Here is a 12134-nt window from a genome sequence, read left to right as displayed (position 1 = left end):
CAACTTCTCTCCCCGGCTCCTCCAGCAATACCAAGCTGTCACACGAGCACAGCCCTCTGTGATGTGGGCCTGACCCCTCGTCTCTTCGCATCCCATGTTTCATGGCTCACATCCTGGACCCGAGAGTACATGAGCACGCTGGTGTCCTCGTCTTAGCCAGATATGCTCACCCTAGATCACACACACACACCCCCCTGACCCTGGGTGTTGGTGGGAGCCTGCCAACTAGTCTGCCAGCCTCAGACAGCTCAGCCCTCATAGCACCTCAGGACATTTACCCCAGGTGACCTCCACACCTGCCACACCCAGCCCTTTGTGGTTTAGTTGGCCCTTGGGCTCACCTCAAGGCACACCCAGCCCTCTTCTCACTCCCTCCTTTGGCCCCAGACAAGTTCATACACATCCACGACTTTCATTCCAATCTGTTCGCAGAGGCTGCAAATTTATCTCCAGCCCCATCTTCTCGCTGGAAACCTCCAGATCTGTTCTCAGCTGGGAAGTCCCAAGACACTGACAACTCAAAGTGCTCAACACACAATTCCCTGTCCTCCCCCCATCTCGTTCCTCCAGACAGCCTTTGATGACCCCCTCTCCTACCCACACCCTATCCATCACTCCATCAGTTGGCTCCACACCTCACTCATACACAGCCAGCCCCAGGGGATGGTTCTCTGGATGGTACCCTGGGCCCTGTTGCTGAGGGGGGCACCCCAGATCATGCTTCCTCTGCTCTCCTAGGCCCCACCCTCTCTGCACTAGCCTGGGAGACATGTGACCCAGTGTCTGGGAAATATCCAAGTGGCCACTGGATTTTCATGCCCATTGCTGCCTGGAGGGAGTGGCCCTCCCAGGTGGCGCTGGTGATAAATGCGGGAGACACGAGGGGATGGCAACCCACTCCAGTACTCCTTCCTGGAGAATCCCATGGACAGAGGAGCTACAGTCCATAGGGTCACAAAGAATCGGGCATGACGTGCACGTGGGACAAGGGGCTACCCTGTGGAATACACTTAAAGTGAGAAAATGAGAAAGCCTAGGGCAAAACTTGGGAAGCACCAGCCAACATTAAACATCCAGCCAAAATATTTATCAACCAACCAGGGTGAGGGAATGTACATACACACACACATATTTACAGATACAAAGGACTATGACATAATTTACAAATAAACTATCTATAAAATACATACATTTATTACAAAATCCATAGTCAATGGATTCTCTTAGAATGCTCTCACTGATTTTTGCCAAGCCTATGTATTTATAGCCAGCCTATGCCTGCAAGAGATGAATGAGTGTAGTTCCAATGTGAATGTCAGTTGATGTTTTATGTTAGCAAGTAAGATGAAAGTGAAACAAGCTAAAGATGGATATCAGAACTTCACTCACTGATGGCATGAGCAATTGCTCACTCAGGTAGTAGCTGCTGAATGCTGGCCAAATTTCCTCAATTTTTTTGTGCTGCTCACATTGTGATGGCTTACAGACATAGCACATTGGAAAAAAAATAGAAATATAGTCTACATACTATATTCATCCAAGATGCACCTCTAAATTTAATCTGCACTCTTCACATTTCCCCTATCACTTTCTCAATCAAGTCTAGAGAGTCTAGACACTGCAGAAGACATAAATCAAGCCCTGATTGCTAACACTCGCCAATTTGTGGGGCGGAAATACTCTGGCCATGGCCAATTTCAAGCTGCAGCCATGGTGTTACTAACCAGAGAGGCGGAAGGAGACGTGCAGTGTACCCCGTAATATATTGCCTCTATGCGATGGAAAAAGGTGCAAATAACCTGAAAAGCACAGGTAACAAAGAGTAAACTGATTAAGAAGAGGCACATTTTGAGTGTTTACTACTATGGTTTTTAACATAAATTACTTGCAGATTTACATAAACTCATTTTTAATGATGGCCGTGTGTAACAACTGGCTTGGAAAATTCTGGGAAATTGACTAACCTGTTCTCACAAGTCAGTACAGGTTGGCTGCACCGCGCCACTGGGAGCACCGCTTTTAAGGGATGTGCTGAAAAACGGAAGAGACAGAACAACTGAGAAGGGGCCAAGAAGGAGGGACATCCAAGAGCAGAGCAGCTGGTGCGCAGAGCTGAGCGTCCTGGCAGGCGCAGGTGTGCGCAGTGTCCCTCCGCAGAAGGGCACACAGAGGCCGCTCGGGTCAAGTCTGGAGGCTGCCTCCGGCTTCTCGTTTCTTCCATTCTCTCTTCTTGCCCTTCTCCATGCAGCTAGGGCAGGAGGAGTGGGCCTGGGGAGGCTGACAGCATGGGGGACCCTCCATCTGTAAAGTGGGGCAGAGTGGGCAACAGAAAGTCGGGCAGGTAGCCTGGGGTGGGGAGTGGGGGAAAGGGAGGGGCCTGGCAGGGGCCAGGGAAGAGGTGGGGGTCGGGGCAGGGCTCAGAAATGCCCTCCCCTTCCCAAGCTCGGGCTTTGGGGCCCAGCCCACCGAGGTCAAGTTCACCAAGTCACACGACACACATATGCTGAGCTCTGGCAGGAGCAAACGGGCCACCTGCTCCCCACTGCCCCTCCCCGCAAGAGCCCCGAAATGAGCAGGTGGAGAAGAAGCCCCGGGGCCCCTCCGCGTTCCCCACGGGAGAGCAATGGCCCTGAGGAGCCCTCCTGGAAGCCGCACCCTGCCCCGGCCGCCGCGAGCCTCCGCCCCCTCCTCCGCCTCCAGGTGGCGGCGCGGCGCGCGGGCGAGCGGGAGCCGGAGCCCGAGCGCAGGGCCTGCCGCACCACGCCCCCGCCGGACCCGGGTCCCGCCGCCGCCGCAGCCGCGCGGCTGTCCTTTCCTCCCGCCCGCCCGCGTCGGGCCCAGCAGGGCGGGACAGACCCGCGGCCTGGCCTCCGGCGCCCGGACCCGAGAGAGGTGAGTGCGCCCGGATGGCTCGGGTGGGGCTGGGACAGCGGCCGCCGCCCGGCCGAGGGGACCACCGACCTTCACCAAGGCCGGTCCCCCACCCCCCACTCCCCGCCGCCCACCTGGAAAGAAAAATGCAAAATCCAGTCTCCGACAAAGGCCTGGGGGCTGAGGAGGGGGGCCGCCGGAGGCGTAGAGAGAGGAGAAAGGCCAGGAGGGAGGTCCTAATCATTCCAGGGTCCAAATTGATAGTGCTTTCGGGGTCCAGGGTCCTACCGCCCAGAGGGCGTGCCGCGAGGGTGGCGTTTGGGGTGCTGCGGGCCAGAGGGGGTTGCCCTGCCCGGGGACCCTGGAGGCTGATCTCGAAGTCTAACACTGTCCAACTGCCCAGCTCCCTTGGGGCATGGCCCGACCCTGGGTAACTGCAGCTGAGAGGGAGCAGCCAGGAAGGGGGTCGGTTTGAGCCCTGGGAGAGGAGTCCAAGGACCCAGTCCCAGGCTGGGCGCTTTCCTAAGAGGGAGGTGAGTAGGGGCCAACTTCTATCTAGTGACGCCTGCTGGTGCCTGGCTTCAGAGGCGTCATCTCCTGTCTCAAATGATCCTTCCATCCATTCTAGTCCAGCACACTGGCTGTCAGCTAGGTGGTAGCCCCAGGTGGAGGGAGCTGGTTCCTGCCCAGACCACTCACACTGTAGCTGGGGAGACAGACTCAAGAAGTGACTGGTGGGAGGAACACCTTGCTTCTCCTTCTTGCCCCAGATGGCTAAGCTAACTAAGGGACACCTGCCCCCAGCAATACACCCCTGGACTGATTAGAAACCGCCCCCCATCCCCACCATCAATACTCAAAGGGCCCCTTCTGTATCCACAGCACCACGCATACCAGTCCCTGGGAAAACTCCCAAGATACCTCCTAGTCCCCCCTTGCAGGCTTCAGCTTCGAATACACCTCTTCCAGGAAGGCTACCCTGACTGCCTCCTCTTGAACAAATCCTGCTCCTCCTGCCCATCACCCTCCAATCATAGCTGTTATCAGAGTACTGTAGTTGCTGTGTCAGTTTTCCCTTCTGAATCAGAGTTTCGAAAATTTCAGCCTTTCAAGTTCCATGTTATTATATGCGTGATGTTTTCCCTTTGAACTTCTTTTTTCCTAGTCGTAGCATGCAGGATCTTTAGTTGCGGCATGCGAACTCTTAGTGGCGCCTTTTGGGATCTAGTTCCCTGACCAGGAACCTAACCCGGGCCCCCTGCACTGGGAGTGTGGTGTCTTAGCCACTGGACCACCAGGGAAGTCCCTTATGCTGTTTTCCTTTGAGTAGTTTACTCTGGAGACTGGGTTACTGCAGAACCTCTATTCAGAGTAATAGAAACTTGAAACTTGCCATTTCTATTTTCAGATCTCCCCTGTGCTCCTCCACAGTTTCTTGGGCAGAGTCCATCACTTTTTTGTTACCTTGTGTCCAAATCCTGATACCTCAGAATAACGCCTAGGGTCCCCAACTGGTCCCCAGCGGAGGACAAAGAGGATCTAAGAACCCACATTCTAGAGAGAGGACAGCCTCCCGCTCTTCTCCAGTCCTCCAGGGCCTGGCTCCCTCAGTGCCTTGGGGACAGGAGAGAGAGGGACAGGCGTCTGTGTCCCATGATGCAGCCTGCTACCCGAGGTCCCCTTGCTCTTGGTCATCTCTTCTCACCGGCCAGCCTGCGCTGGCCCTGCTGCCCCATCAGGGGCACAAGACTAGAGTTCTTCAGAGGTGCACTGGAGCCTCCCTGCTGGCCAGATCCCTGATGTGGGAGCCTCGCCTGCAGCACCATCTCCTCCTTGGCTCCTGGCTCCCACCCTGCTATCAGACAGTTCTCCTGGGAGATGTCAGCTCCTTTCCTCCTCTTCCACTCAGCCACACAACCTTGCATGACGATTGGAGGGCGTTAGGCCACTCACTGTCGACTGGGCCGCCTCTTGTCTCTCTCCAGGTTTCTTCTCTTCCTGTCCCAAAAGGCACCCTGAGCAGATTAGGGTGTCCCCTGCCAGAGCAGACCCCGTCCCCTGGGCTCCTCTCCCTGTGGCAGCCCCACCCCCAGCTCTAGGAGACTTTTGGAGAATCTCACAGCCAATCACTGCTCACCTCTGATTCCAGTTCCTGATCCCAGTTCCTACTCCGCCCTCCCCAGTACTGAGTGTTAGGGGTGGGGATTAGGATGGGGAGGTTCTGAAGGAGGATCAGATCCATGGCTGAGGGACAGTTCGTGCCTCTTTATCCTCATCTGGATCCCAGTGGTCAACTCCAGGGCAAGAGAAAGAACCCTCAACTCACGGTTAATACTATTATCCCCCTGCCTTGGGAGTGCAGAGTCTTAGCCACTAGACCACCAGGGAAATTGTACTTTACATTTAAGAAAAATTTAATAGAAGTTGTATTCTACTCCCAGAAGTGGAAAATCAGTGCCCCTGGCCACAAAAGGAAGGTAATTATATAAAAACAGTGGTATTAAACTTGAATTAGCACCTGTTACCTGCAGAATACATCTGAGGCTGACTCTCTAGGTTAGAAAGGGAGATTGTTGTTGCTGTTTAGTCGCTCAGCCGTGTCCGACTCTTTGGACCCATGGATTGTAGCCCTCCAGGCTCCTCTATCCATGGGATTCCCCAGGCAATGCTGGAATGGGTTGCCATGTCCTTCTCCACGGGATCCTCCTGACCAGGGATCACACCCACACCTCCTGTATTGGCAGGCGGATTCTTCACCACTGAGCCACGTGGGAAGCTTAGCAAGAATTAAAGTGGTGCTTGAGACATAATGGCACCCACCTGAGGCTTTCTCCTTCATGTAATAAAATGGATTAGGATAGAATTGGACTGGGAATAGCAATCTTTACATGGCTAGATTCCTCTCAGTCAGCACCTACTGAGTGCAGGGTATCACACAGAGCCCAAAGATATGCTCCCTTTACAAGGCAGTCTTCTCCTGCTGTAAGGCTTGCCATGTTTTATCGCAATGGCATATTGGCCTCCACCAGGTCTGTCTGACTCATCCCACTATCCAGGTACCCCCCGCAGGGCCTGAAGCACAAGCGGTGAATGAACAGATGAATGAATAATGAATGAATGAGTAGGCTGACCTCTTTGACTTTGATCCCACTGGGCTGCTTCCAGCCTTGCCTTGCCTTCCTCTTCCTCCTATCAAACTCAGCATGCAGCATCCTTCAAGGCCCTGCTGAGGGCTCTGCTTCCCCAGGAGGCAATCCTGCCTCTTAATAGTCCATCCCTGGCAGTGCCTATGCCCAGGGGAAGTTCAATTCCAGAGTCCAGTGTGTTCCCGCATGTCCAAAAGGTGAGAAGAAGGGGGTAACGCCACAGGTGCTCAATAACTACCACAGCGTGACTCCACGTGGTGCCTCCTTCAAGGACGCAGCTGCCCCGACAGCTGTAAGACTTCCCCATTGCTGCTGTAACAAACTAACCACAAGCTCAGTGACGTCCAACAACACGAGCTGATTATCTTAACAACTCCAGAAGTCAGAAATGGGCTTCATGGCTGAGTTCCATTGTGGAGGCTATAGGAGAAAATCCATTCCATCGCCCTTTTCACCTTCTAGAAGTGGCCTGCATTTCCCAGCTCTTGGCCAGCTCTCATCCTCAAAGCCAACAACAGCTGGTCCAGCCTCTCCCACCCCACACCACTCTGACATTCTCCCTGTTCTTCTTCCATCTTTCACCCTTGTGATTGCATTGGACTCACCCAGATAGCCTCGAATAACCTCCCCATCTCCAGATCCTTAACTTTATCACGTCTGCACGGCCCCCTTCCCCATGTAAGGCAACAGATTTATAGGTTCTGAGGATTAGGACGTGGGCATCCTCGAAAGAGGCCCTTATTCTGGCTACTACAACAGCTGTCCCCTGGTAGGCAGAGGACACAGCAGTTGGTGGTATATTACCAGTAGCTGACATTTGCCGAGCATTTAAGCTTGGCAAGGAGCTGTTTAGAGCACATCACCCAATATTCTATGAGGAAGATGCCGTTCTTATCCACCTTATTTCATGGATGAAGCCCTAAGAGGTTAAATAACTTGGCAAGAGGCTGAGCTGGGGTTTGAACTCAGGCTGTCTGGCTCCAGGGAGCATCTCCTAATTTTGAGGCTACCTTCTCTGGCACTGTGATCAACCCAGGAGACGAGTCGACAGCCTGGGAGCAGCCCAGGCAAGGTCTGAAGCCCAACACTGAGAATTTTCACCAAGATTTTCTGGGTGAGACACCACAGACTATAAATTCTTTGCCAGTTCTCTCTCATTTCAGCCCTTTCTCCCCAACCTAACACCCCCCATCAGAGGCACCTAAGCTTATCCAAGGAAGTTGAAGTACGCTCCCAAGGGTTCCTTTTAGGGACTCCAGACAGGTAAGTCTGGAAGAGTTTGTGGAACCTGAACCGGAGGGGCACACTTAAGCCTTCTACAGACACTGGATAAGAGGGTATCCTAACATTTATTGAGCACCCACTAAAGGTAATCATGGTTGTAAAGGATTTTTTCTTATTAACTCATTTAATAGAACAACTCTGTGAGGTAGTGTTATTATCCCCATTTCACAGCTGAGGAAACTGAGGCACAGAAAGGTCATGTAAGTTTCTGAGGTCACACAGCCAGTGTGAAGAGCCAGGATTTTACCCATTCTCCACGAGCAAGAAGCTGGGCAACCCCAGCCTGCCCTGTCTCACCCCGCTTCAGTCAGCCGAGTCCTCTCTTCTGCCGTCTCAGTGTAACCTGCTCCCTTTGCACCTGTGAGGCTGGGCTCCCACTTCCTAGGTCAACCAGATTTCTTGAGAGCACCATTATATTTCATTCTTACAACAACCTTCATTATTAACCCTATTTTAAAGAAGAAATGGAACCTCTGGGAGGCTGAGTAACTTGCCAGAGCTCTAACAACCAGAGCACAACAGATTAAGGATTTGAACCCAGACATTCAGATGCTCCCAACTCAGCCTGAGCAAGCCCAGCCTGCAGGCCTCCTCCAAGAGTCCACAGCCTAGCTGGGAGGGTGACACGGGTTCCCCGGCTCTCCAGATGTGTGTGCTAATGCTTCAACTGGACGTGAGCTCAGAGTTTCCTCCCTTCGGGTGTCCAGGTTAGTCACACTCTGTCTGAGTGCCCACAGATGATCCGAGTGGGAGCAGAAGCAACACTGTGGCGTTAATCAGGCTGGTTGACTGATTAATCAACTCAGGTCCGAGCCTGCTGGCGTGTGGGTGATGCCAGGAAAGATCATTTTCAGAAAAACCAGCCCCTTGTTGCCTGAAACCATCCTGGGAGTTGCTGGATTCTGCAGTGACGAGTATTTCTCGAAAGGAAAGTTGCCCACCTTAAGGAGGAGCTAGGAAGCTCCCAGCAACAGGAAGCACAGGGCAAGGGAGTCTGCAAGAGGAGGCCTGGGGCGGAGATGAGCCGGTGTCGGAGCCAAGTTAGGGACTCAATCCTGTCATCTGGGGGATAAAGAGAGATCTCCTCTGAGGCTGGCCAGCTGTGCTAATTGGAAGAAGGAACTGGAAAAACGGTATAGTTTTTTTTTTTTTTTTTTAAGTAAATAGTCTGTACACATTCCGAAATAGGCACACATCCTTCCATTAGCGTGAGCTCACCATGACGACACATCTAGAAACCCGCATCCGGACCAGCCAGGGTCTTGGCAGAAAGAAGAGGCCACTCTGGCGGGGTGGCTGGGGAGAGGGTGATGCAGGGACGGTTTTCAAGGGATTGGGGAGGGTTAAGGGAACCAAAGAAGGATGGTGAGCACCCCAAGACTAGCATCTCTGGGGAGCTGTTACTGTTACTGTCCCCAGACCTGGAGGAGGAAGGGGGTGAACAGTGCAGGAGAGAGACTCCAACAGGAGCTGATGACTACAGTAAAGGGGGGCAGCCAGTCTGAAGTGACCCAACTCCCCTGATCCCAGTCTCCGGCGACCCTCTCACCCCAGTAAGTGCTTCCGCTTGCTCAACCCAACAGAGAAGCCAGAGAGTGAGGGAACCCTGTGATATAATCAGTACAGTAGGATGGAGAAGGGTGAAGAATGGATCTGCACGGGCCAATAAAAAGTCCTCCATGCACTGCCAGCCTGAGGCGACCAGCCCTTCCATGCTTGCCATCAGCTGCCATTTCTGAGCCCCTGCTACGTGCCTCCTTGGGCTTGACACCGGAAAACCCCAGTGCCAAGACCAAAAACCTACGACAGACGGGAAAAGAAGCCATGGACATAATCGTTGCTCGCGCCGGCTATGGGGGAATTCTGACCACGTCTCTGGAGCCCAGCCCAATGGGGGAGAGGATTTCTGTGGGCAAGAAAGACAGTTATTAGCACAGCATCTCAAATCAGCATTCCAAGAGCATGGGCCATAATTTACCATTCTCTAGGTCCCCAAAGGTTCTGGAAAACAACACATGCCTCATTTTAACTAAATGGGCTCTTTGTTGTTTATATATGGCCAATGCCAGATTTTGTTTACAAATTCTGCTGACCCTGCCAAGGTCTGGACATCTTGACACCAAGAAACGCAGTAAAGTCTAGCCAAAAGCCACTGACTCTGCAGGCGGTGCAATGAATCTCTTTGCTTCTCCAAACCTAGCATTTTCTCAGGGAGAGCCAGAGGTGCCCATCCCCCTATTCCACAGGCCTATTCTAGATCTTTTAGTAAGCGGTATAGGTACTATGAAGGCTTCCCTTGGTGGCTCAGCGGTAAAGAATCTGCCTACCAGTGCAGGAGAGGCAGGTTTGATCCCTGGGTTGGGAAGATCCCCAGAAGAAGGCAGTGGCAACCCACTCCATTACTCTTACCTGGGAAAACCCTATGGACAGAGGAGCCTGGCAGGCTATAGTCCATGGGGTTGCAAAGAGTCAGACACGACTGAGCGAATAAACACAACGACATAGGTGCCGGGCTGTTCCGTCACACTAAAAAATGAAATGTAAGTTGAAATGGAGTTTGTTTTAATTGAAGACTGTGAAAGGTTCCAGATATGTCTGGACATCTGTAAACAGAGACTGTAGGCTAGAAAAAGAGAAGCAGGGAGACAGGATCACCGAGTACTGCCATACGGCCCCACTCCAGAGGCCCCCACCTGATAGATTACAGTGTGTTCCCACCCCTGGAAATGGGCAATATGGCAGCCCTCGTAGGATTCACTTTGCAATAAACTTTCTACATCACCAGCACTGTACCCCTGAGAGTCAGAATCCTGGACCTAGCAACTGATGATTTTAAACCCTGCTTCTATCCAGGAGGGATAGGATGAGGCATAATGTAATTGCTGCGGGAAGCAGCTTCACAGCCAGGCTCAGACACCCAGAACTGAGTGGCCTTAGGCAATTCACTGAAACTCAGTTTCCTGATCTGCAAAAACCACAGTATTCAAAGGGTAAGAACCAAGAGGGTATTTGGAATGGACCACAATAACAGCTATATATAAGAGGGTATTTGGAGTGAACAACAATAACACCTAACATCTACTGAACCCTAGTATGTGCCGGGTACTGAGCTAAGGGCTTGATTTAACTCATGCAATCACCTCAACCTCCTTTTGAAGCTGCGTCCCCATTTCACACACCAGGAACCCAGCACAGAGGAGTCCAGGATCTGTCCAAGGTCACCCTACTAACAGGTGCAGAGACAGAATTCACACTCTGGAATTCAGGCACTCTGGCTTTCCAAGCCAAACTCTTAACAACCACTTTCAGTATGGCAATCTTTAAAAAAGTTTATCTGTGCATTTTTGTGGCATGAGTAGGTAATCCCGACGACTCCATTTGTGAAGATTTCACAAGAAGGAGGAATTTCAAAATGAGGACCAGCAGAAGAGCCTGCTGGGCATGTGCCCAACAGGAAAAGCAAAATGCCTGCCTCTCCCTGCTCCCCTGCAAGGGTATCTTCTGCCCTCCTGCCCACAGTTCATTTCCTTCCAGGGCCTCACCTAGCAGCTCAGTTACGAAATGTGGAACTTTGAGCCCCCAGAACAGTTAGCAGAAGGTGAGCCATCAGTCTGCCTCTATCCCTCCTCTGCCTGCACTCCAACTGCCCGCCATCCCTAAACCCCAACCATCCATCTGACCACCAACCACACGAGCTTCTATGGACTCCTGCAGCAACCAGTCCAAGACACTCGGTTCACAAACAGAAACAGAGTGCCCTGCTCTCAGCCAGGTACAGGGCAGGGAATGAGGGTCCTGCAGAGAGATGGCTGTGGGCCAGTGACCCCAATGGGAAGTGCAAGGGATGCTGGGAAGGGAGCCAAGTGAGCAGGGAGGGGGACTCAGCACAAATTGCCTGGGACAGCCAAGCAGACCTGATAGGGCAGGTGAATTTCCGGTCTTAAAACTGGGGCAAGAGTTCAGGAGGCAGGGCAGACAGGGACACAGGAGGTAATGTACGCAGATGTGAAAGAGCAGAAGATGCTGAGGGGCCAGAAAAGGGTGGCTTGGGATAGGATGCAGGTGGTGATGAGGGCTCTGGACCCACCTGCCTAGATTTGGATTTCATTGCCTCTACTTAAAAAATCAGAAACATTATTTTGTCAACAAAAGTCAGTCTAGTCAAAGCTATGGTTTTTCCAGTAGTCATGTATGGATGTGAGAGCTGGACCATAAAGAAAGCTGAGCGCCGAAGAATTGATGCTTTTGAACTGTGGTGTTGGAGAAGACTCTTGAGAGTCCCTTGGACTGCAAGGACATCAAACCAGTCAATCCTAAAGGAAATCAGTCCTGAATATTCATTGGAAGGACTGATGCTGAAGCTCCAATAGTATGGCCACCTGAGGTGAAGAGCTGACTCATTGGAAAACACCCTGATGCTGGGCAAGATTGAAGGCAGGAGGAGAAGGGGATGACAGAGGATGAGATGGTTGGATGGTACCACCGACTCGACGGACATGAGTTTGAGCAAGCTCTGGGAGTTGGTGATGGACAGGGAAGCCTGGCGTGCTGCAGTCCATGGGGTCGCAAAGAGTTGGGGACACGACTGAGTGACTGAACTGACTGAGTGACATTTGGCAGGTTACTTGACCTCTCTGTGCCTCATTCCCCCATGCATAAAATGGGGATAATAAGAACAAATAAGAGTATCTATCTCATAGAGCAGTGAGAATCAAATGAGTTCATGCATTTAAGTACTTACAGCAGTGCTTGGCACCCAGTAAGTATTAATATTCAAAAGCCCAGAGTTATGACTATTAATGTTTTTGTCTGGGAGCTTGTGGGGCAAAGGGC

General features: G+C 52.2%; 1 protein-coding gene across 1 annotated transcript in view; it reads left to right on the top strand.

Annotated features, from left to right (window-relative positions):
- Positions 1 to 2807: 2807 nt before the first annotated feature.
- Positions 2808 to 12134, top strand: part of GPR68 (G protein-coupled receptor 68) — a 36532-nt gene continuing 27205 nt past the window's right edge. Inside the window, exon 1 of the mRNA XM_042235378.2 lies at positions 2808 to 2892. The gene's annotated coding sequence lies outside the window, so the exon portion shown is untranslated. The remainder of the gene's footprint in view (positions 2893 to 12134) is intronic.

This window comes from Ovis aries, chromosome 18, assembly GCF_016772045.2.
Source record: "Ovis aries strain OAR_USU_Benz2616 breed Rambouillet chromosome 18, ARS-UI_Ramb_v3.0, whole genome shotgun sequence".
In the NCBI taxonomy this organism is placed as follows: domain Eukaryota; kingdom Metazoa; phylum Chordata; class Mammalia; order Artiodactyla; family Bovidae; genus Ovis; species Ovis aries.
Note: the sequence above shows the minus strand (reverse complement) of the source record. Positions and strands in the feature narration are given on the sequence as shown.